The sequence below is a fragment of the Carlito syrichta genome, unplaced genomic scaffold (assembly GCF_000164805.1).
Source record: "Carlito syrichta isolate Samal-C Ts95f unplaced genomic scaffold, Tarsius_syrichta-2.0.1 Scaffold305297, whole genome shotgun sequence".
Classification (NCBI taxonomy): Eukaryota; Metazoa; Chordata; class Mammalia; order Primates; family Tarsiidae; genus Carlito; species Carlito syrichta.
In genome coordinates this window covers 1,003,548-1,011,881 of record NW_007249393.1, presented here as the reverse complement: position 1 = coordinate 1,011,881, position 8,334 = coordinate 1,003,548, and positions in this window count along the sequence as shown.

The following is an 8,334-nucleotide window of genomic DNA, read 5'->3' as shown; positions in this document are numbered from 1 at the left end:
TGAGAGGATTGCCTGAGCCCATGGGTTCAAGACCAGCCCGGGCAACTTGGCGAGATATCATCTCTACAATAAATCAAATAAATTAGCTGGGCATGGTGGCTTGTGCCTGTACTTCCAGCTACTTGGAAGGCTGAGGCAGAAGGATCGTCTGAGCCCAGCAGGTTGAGGCTGTGGTGGCCAAGAGTTTGCCACTGCACTCCAGCCTGGGCGACAGAGTGAGACTCCAATTTAAATAAATAAATAAAATAAAAAAGTAAAAAATAAAATATAAAAGCACAGATAGTTATTCTCTAGACATTGATGAATGGTATTCATGTGATTGACTATGGTGCTAATATGATCATGGGTTTTAAAAAATAGTAATCTATAGCTAAAGAATATGTGATGTGAGAATACAATCTAATACCTCAAAATGTATCTCCACATAATGTGAAAAAAATTAAGGTTATACTAAATCTGAATCTTATTTTCAAACAGTAAAAGCATTTCTTATTTAAAAGATTTTTAAAGACATAAGGAAGGTCAATAATGCCAAAGTTTAATAAAATATGTACTGATGAACTTATAAAGAATTTGAGTATTAAAGAAATAAGACTTTAAATAGTATAGATCCATATTTTGTTACAATAACACCAATATATAGTTAATTAGTTTTCTTAGGGGCATCACTTTAAATATATTTGTTAATTTTAAGATAACATTTAATTACATAAGGTTATTTTAGGCATTTTTCAAATAAAAAAGTAAATACTATAAAATTCAAATATTTTTCAAATATTAAACAAATTCAAAGCTTTTTCTCCCCCCATGCAACATAACTAATGAGACTATTTTAAAAAGTGCCCTACATAGAAGCATCTACTTTTCAATAAAATTAAAATAGACTCCATTTACAGAATGGTAAGTTAGAAATAATTTAGTGTTGTTGATATTAAATAACTCCTTCTTAACTTTGATAAACTCACTTTGGGTACTTACATGCAACTGCAACTTCACATAGTCTTAAAGGGTAGAAATCAAATATTAGTAGCACATGTTTCCAACGTATTCTCTGTAAGGGATTTTTTTTTCTTAGATTGTGTACGCCTGTGAATTTTCACATTCATTCCTTAAATATAAATGAGGCATACTTTTCTTTCCTTTTACTTTAGTTTAAAAGGCTAAATAAAAACTTCCTAATTTTGACTACATTGGGCAAATTTTGACCTCCTGCTGGTACAAAAGGCTGATATTGAAAAACAGAAGAAATGGAAGGCATTTTTTGATGGTGATACTCTTTCTTCCTCATTCTTAATTTAAAAAAATAAAGTCTAGTTTTTATTGATTCTGTGGTTAAACACCTGCAATTAGAGTGGTCAAAGACAGTCAGCTGTTGTCGTTTCCACTGATGTTACTTGAATAGCACCACAAAAGCAATTAGAGATATGTTGAACAGTTTACAGTTCACTTTGTGTCTGTATCCTGAGATGTTTGGAAGCTAATAAGCGAGAAAAATAGGATTGACTCTTTGTTTTGCTCTTGTTCTCACTAAGCTCATTTGTCAGACAAAATCTGAGAACATGCCAACAATATGTCTTATTAGTAAAACAGACTGAAAACCTTCCTGGCTTAGGTCATGCTGCAGTACAAATGATAGGACTTAGAGACATATAAGGAAATAAATTACTTTTCACTTGAGGACCATAACGGGGAAAATAGTGACCTGTGTTAGCATAATGAAACTGTTAACATTGTAACTAAAATGCAGTCAGACTTAATAAACATTCAACTAATTATTTCAATTTAAATATAAGCTCTTCACCATAGAACATCTTAAGCACTTGAATCTTATTTTCTAAGACTATTTTAAACATGGAAGTTCAATGTTTTATTAACAACTCATTAACAAAATACTTCTGAAAAGAAAAGGGATTTGTTGTTATTTAGTATTTTACAATAAGATTGGATAAAAACAGACATAAATTACTCATGTAATCCCAATCTAAACATCTATATTTATTTGTTATAAAATTAAAAGAAAGTATAGTTTATACATTGATGAAACAAAAAAAATCTATTAATCTAAGATGTTTGTTACAACAGCTTGAAAGCAAACTAAGACAAACTCTCATCCAAAATTATATGCTTGATGAAGTTGATAAATCATTATTTCCCTAAATTTTTGACCAATTTGCCAGTGCGTTTGAAAATGAAAAAAATGTAATCTTTAAAACCAGATGATATATCTTATCGAATCTGTACTTCAGTAAAACACTTACTGTAAATTAAAATCTTTGCCGGATTTAAAAATATTTTCAAAATTTGTGAAAATGGTGAATCATACTATATTTAATTTTCATATTGACAAATAAAATGTAGTAGGTATATAAATACACATATAGTATAAGCTCATGTATGCACTTAAAATGATTAAACAATATCACTTACACTTAACATTTACATAGCAGAGCATAAAATAGCTAATATTCACCAGACAATATGTGTCACATGCTTTTCTTAAGGGATAAACATGCATTAAGCTATTTTATCTAAGAGGTAGATTTTATCTTCTTTTTTCAGATGGGGAAATTTAGGAATACAGAAATAATTTACCCCAAATCACACAGAGTATGGGTCTTGGGTCCACATTCTTCAAGTTGAAATATATGCCAGTTTTAATGATGAGTACAATAGAGAACAAGACAGAGGGATTTTGAATTCATCAACTAATTAATTTTGGGATGTAGTAAATGGTAAGAGGCTATGATTTTAGGACAGTGATTTGACCAGGGATAAAGTTTAAAATAATTGGGAAAGAATAATCTGAATAGTCCCTCTTTCTCCACCTAGAGATATTTGCAAATGTGTACATTTTTTGTTAATATATACACATTTCTTCATAGCATTTTGGCAAATCAAGTTAGAATAATGCCATAAGGCTGCACAATGTGTTATAGAAATCTTTTGTGTTATTCTCTTTCTGTCACATGTTCTTATTGAGGGTAGAAACTTCACAAATGAAGCATTTTTTTAAAAGACATGGTTTACTAAAGAGTTTCTCAAATATATTTCTGAGAAACTCAGAGAACACAAAGAGTTTCGTTGAAAGTAAGGTCAGAAAAGGCAAAGATGGTTCTGGGAGGTGAGCCCCAGACTGGCTTAGACAACAACAGATTCACTTTTTAAAACACTTTTATTTTTAAAGATTTAGGGAGTCCAAGTGCCACTTTGTTACAGGAATATAATGTATAATGGTAAGGTCTATGTTTTTAGTGTAGCCATCACCTAGATAGTACATTGTACCTGCTAAGTAATTTTTCATGCTTTACCCACTCCCATTCTCCCACTCTTCAGAGCCTCCAGTGCTAATTATGTGTCCATGAGTACATGTGATTTAGCTCCCATGTATAAGTGAGAACATGAGGTATTTGATTTTATACTTCTGAGTTATTTCACTTAAGATAACAGCCTCCAGTTCCATCCATATTGCTGCAAACGACATGAATGACTTCATTTTTTTTTATTATGACTGAGTAGTATCCCCTTGTATATATGCAAAATGGTTACAGATCCACTTTTAGATAGTGTATTATTTTTCCAGAGTTGCCATGACAAAGAAACACAAACCAGGTGTTTTAGGATAACTTAATCTCTCACAGTTCTGCAGGCTAAAAGTCTGAGATAAAGGTGTTGGCAGGAATGGTTCCTGCAGAAGTCTGTGAGAAGAAATCTGTTCCAGTCTTCTCTTTCAGCTAGCTTCTGGTGGTTTTTCAATAATTTTTGGTGTTCCCTGACATCACTCCACACTTTGATGCTCACACGGTGGGTTCACATTATTAATTAGACCCAGATAATCCCCTTATTTTACAGTTAAATGATTTGACAGTTTATATCTGTAAAATCCCTTCCCAACAGTGCGTGGATTAGTGTTGGATAACAAGATCGGGGGAAGTTGTGTGTACACAAGGACCCGGAAACCTCTAGCATTCCTTTAGATTCCTTAAGCTGCCTTAACAAAGTAACATGAACATATTGACTTGGAATAACAGAAGTTTGTTGTTTCACAGTTCTGGAAGCTAGAAGTCCAAAATCAAGATGTTGGCTGGGCCACGCTCCCTCTGAAATCTGTAAAGGAATCCTTCCATGCCTCTTCTTGGCTTTCGCCTAGGCTGGAGTGCAGTGGCATGCCACCGCAGCCTCGACCTGCTGGGCCAAGGCGGTCCTTCCACCTCAGCCTTCCAAGTAGCTGAAACTACAGGCACGTGCCACCAAGTCCAGCTAGTTTTTTGATTTATTGTAGAGAAGAGGTCTCGCCAAGTTGTCCAGGCTGGTCTGGAACACTTGGGCTCAGGCAATCCTCTCACCTCAGCCTCCTAAAGCTCTGGGATTAAAGGCATGAGCTACTGCATCTGGCCGAGAAATGCCTTTTAAGGTGATTTTTGTTATTGTGTGAACATCCTAGATCTTGCTTACATAAGTCTAGATAGTAGACCATCTACTATAGGCTCTGTGATATGGCCTATTGCTCCTAGGACACAAACCTGTCCGGCATGTTATTGTACTGGGTATTGTAGGAAATTGTAACACAGTGATAAGTATTTTTTGTATCTAAACATACTTAAACACTAAAAAGGTATAATAAAATGCAATATAGAAGATAAACTATAATACATCTGTATAGGGGACTATCCGTGCATGGAGCACACAGAAATGGAAGTTGCTCTGGGTGAGGTTGCTAAGAGGTGAGTGAAGGCCTAGGACATTACTGCATGCTGCTGTAGACTTTATAAACGCTGTGCCCAGACTATACCACATGTATGCAAAAATATTGGTTTCAAAAATAAATTAACAACCAGGCTCAGTGGCTCAGCCTGTAATCCCAGTGCTTTGGGAGGCTGAGGTGAGTGGATTGCCTGAGCCCGCGGGTTCGAGACCTGCCTGGGCAACTTGGCAAGACCTCATCTCTACAATAAATCAAAAATTAACCAGGTGTGGTAGCACACGCCTGTAATTCCAGCTTTGGAAGGCTGAGGTGGAAGGATCACCAGAGACCAGCAGGTTGCGGCTGTGGTGACTGGGAGTGTGCCACTGCATTCCAGTCTGGGTGACAGAGTGAGACTCCAACTCAAAAAAAAAAAAAAATTAACCTTAGTTTACTGTAACCTTTTAACTCCGTATACTTTTTAAAAACTTTTGACTTTTTTGTAATAATACTTAGCTAGAACATATTGTATAACTCTACAAAAAATATTTTCTTTCTTAATATCCTTATTCTGTATGTTTTTTGTTGCATTTAATTATTTTTATTTTTTATTAATTTACTCTTTACACTATTTTGTTAAAAATGAAGACACAACACACACATTAGCAGAGGCCTACACAGGGTCAAGCTCATCAAGAGGTCACTAAGTGATAGGACTTTTTCAGCTCCTTAATAGTCTTATGGAACCACCAGAGATCAGTCATTGACCTAAATGTTGTTGTGTAGTGCACGAGTATAAATACAAACTGCAGAACCATACAGATAATATGGCACTGTAATAAAATTCATAGAATTAATTAATATTTAAAATGAAGCAATATTATAGAAGTCACATGAGAAATAAATACGCATTTTAGGATGATGATTATCTTCATGATACTTCCTCTGGTAATGGGGGATGGGAACTGGCTTGAGAAGGAAAAATTGGACTTAATATTTTTTTCTATAACATTCACTAAAAAAATGAAGCAAATATGGCAATTGTAAATTTATAAAGCTAGATATTGGTGATTATTACTTTATTTTCTCTATTTTGTTTTCTGAACTTTTAAACATATCATTAGAAAATCTAAAATAAGCAACCCCTTCAGGTCCCCTCCTGCTGTGGGATCTTTTCTGTCCTCTCAATAAATCCTACTTTCTCAAAAAAAGAAAGAAAAAATCTAAAATAACTGAAAGCACCACAGTTCTAAGATTGAATTCTTCAGATTCTAATGCTGAAATTAAATATATTATTACAAAGTATTTAGCTCTGTTGGTTTCCTTTTTTTTTCATTCAAATAATGATATTTGCTTCTGAGAAAGTCTTATGAGGGAAAAATATAAGGGACAGTGTTTTGAAATTCTGAAGGTCCTATTGAAAATCAAAATATTATGAATGCATAGAAACAATTGAACCAGATTTTCTTTATTTTTTTATAACTTTAAATCGTGTAGCTTGGTGATTTACACCATGGAAATTATGGTGGGGTTAAGGTAATATTTAAGAGTCATTGACTTTTAAATTGTGGCTATTTATTTATGGTTAAAGTAAAAAAGAATTAAGTATAAATTACAAAAAAGTTATTTTTAAAATATAAAACATATTTTAAAATAATTTTACTTGTTTTAATACATGACTAATTTAACAATAGATTCTTCCAAAGATGATTGCTATATTGATGGACACTTGAATGGAGTGCAAATGTTCAGAATCTGGAATGTAGAGATTAGTGGTGAACGCTTGCCATCTGGTGGACGCACTGAAAACTGTGGCATAGTCTCAAACTGATGAGAAATATAGAAAATCATGCCTTGCTGGGTTTCTGGGTGTATTTGCTTTCCACATACTTATTTATATTTCATGGTTGAATAGTACAAATTGCTGTAAATACATACATGCACCACTGCACACTTGCACACACATAAGCACATCAAACTTCTCTAATGAATTTAAGTTTATTTTCAGATAATGAATATGAAGTGCTATGGTGAAGATGGTTGAGATTAGTTTTGGGACAATGTGGGGTTATTTTCCTTAAGATCGATTATCTCATTAAATCGGTCTAACCTGCTTCTAAAATAATTTAAAGAACTTTAATTCACAGTAATTTGCCAAAAAATGTGTCATGTATTATCTCAAATTTCTTTTGGTTCATACTCCCTTTCTTAACTCCTGAATATTTCAACTAAATGTATCACTGACATCTTCAGTTCCCAGCCCTACCAAACCTACACATACACATTAACAAGAAAAATAAATAAATAGAATAAGTTTTATTTTTTCCTCTAGACTAGAATGTTTCAATAGGGATTGTGTAGAACTTTATTATTATTTTTTTTTTTAGTTGGAATCTCACTCTGTCACCCAGACTGGAGTGCAGTGGCAAGCTCACGGTCACTGCAGCCTCCACCTGCTGGGCTCAGGAGATCCTTCTGCCTCAGCCTTCCAAGTAGCTGGAACTACAGGCGTGTATCACCACGCCCAGTCAATTTTTTTTTTTTTAATGTTTTGTAGAGATGAGGTCTTGCTAAGTTTTCCAGACTGGCCTTGAATCCACGGACTCAGGTAATCCTCTCACCTCGGCCTCTCAAAGTGCTGGGATTACAGGCATGACCCCCACTGTGCCCAGCCTCTACAAATATTTTTAAAGGTTTTATGAATTTTAAAAAGGTTTTATAAATTTTAAAGGTTTTATGAATTTTGCTTTGGTCTGAGTGATGGATTGGTAGCTACTGTGTTAGAGGTCTTTGAGTAGCACATGGTAGTGTACGTTAGAAATGTGTTTGCTTGCTTGAGTTTAAACTCTGTTTTTGGAGAGAGATGGAGTTATCCCTTGATTGGTGGTAAGTGCTATATTGTACAGAGGAGAGATTAACAGACTGACAACACTGGTCTCTTCCTGAATTATTCTCTTCGACTCTTTTTATACCTTTGGTTTAAAAGAGACAATGTCTTCCAGTGTATAACAAAATAAGAGGGTAATTTACAAACTAAAGAGGACATTTTAAAATACTGCAATTCAGCTCTCTCCTCTGCCATTTTATTGCTATTGCACAACTCACAGATATAGATGATATAGTTCAGAGGTGAATTGCATTGTTAATGTCTTATATTTATGTTTATATTTTCCTTGGAGTTGTGTTTTGTAAGCATGAATAAGTGCAAGATCCGACCTTTTTTGAGACAAGATGTGACACACAAGAGGATGATTACAGGTCTCAGTCAATGAACAATTCTTTTTTTGTTTTTAATTTTTATTATAAAGATGTGGGGTACAATTCAGGGTTTGGTATATAAACATTGATCATGCCAATGAGTGATTCTACTGAGGTTACTGAAGGAGAGTTTCAGTCAACCTGATGAATTTCATTTCATAAGTGTGACCATAAAGGTCGTGTTTACAAAGACAGCTACTTACTAGTAGGGTTTATATGGGACAGTAATCCATGTTGTCCTCTTCTGGTGTGAATCATCTGTGAAAAATGGTGTCCAGAGACAGTCATGGCTCTTGTAAAGACAAAGACTTTGGACAACTCACAGCTACTGAACAAGTAAAGATACTGACTATTTTGAGCAGCTATTGGGATCTCAAAGTAAAACAGTTAGTTAA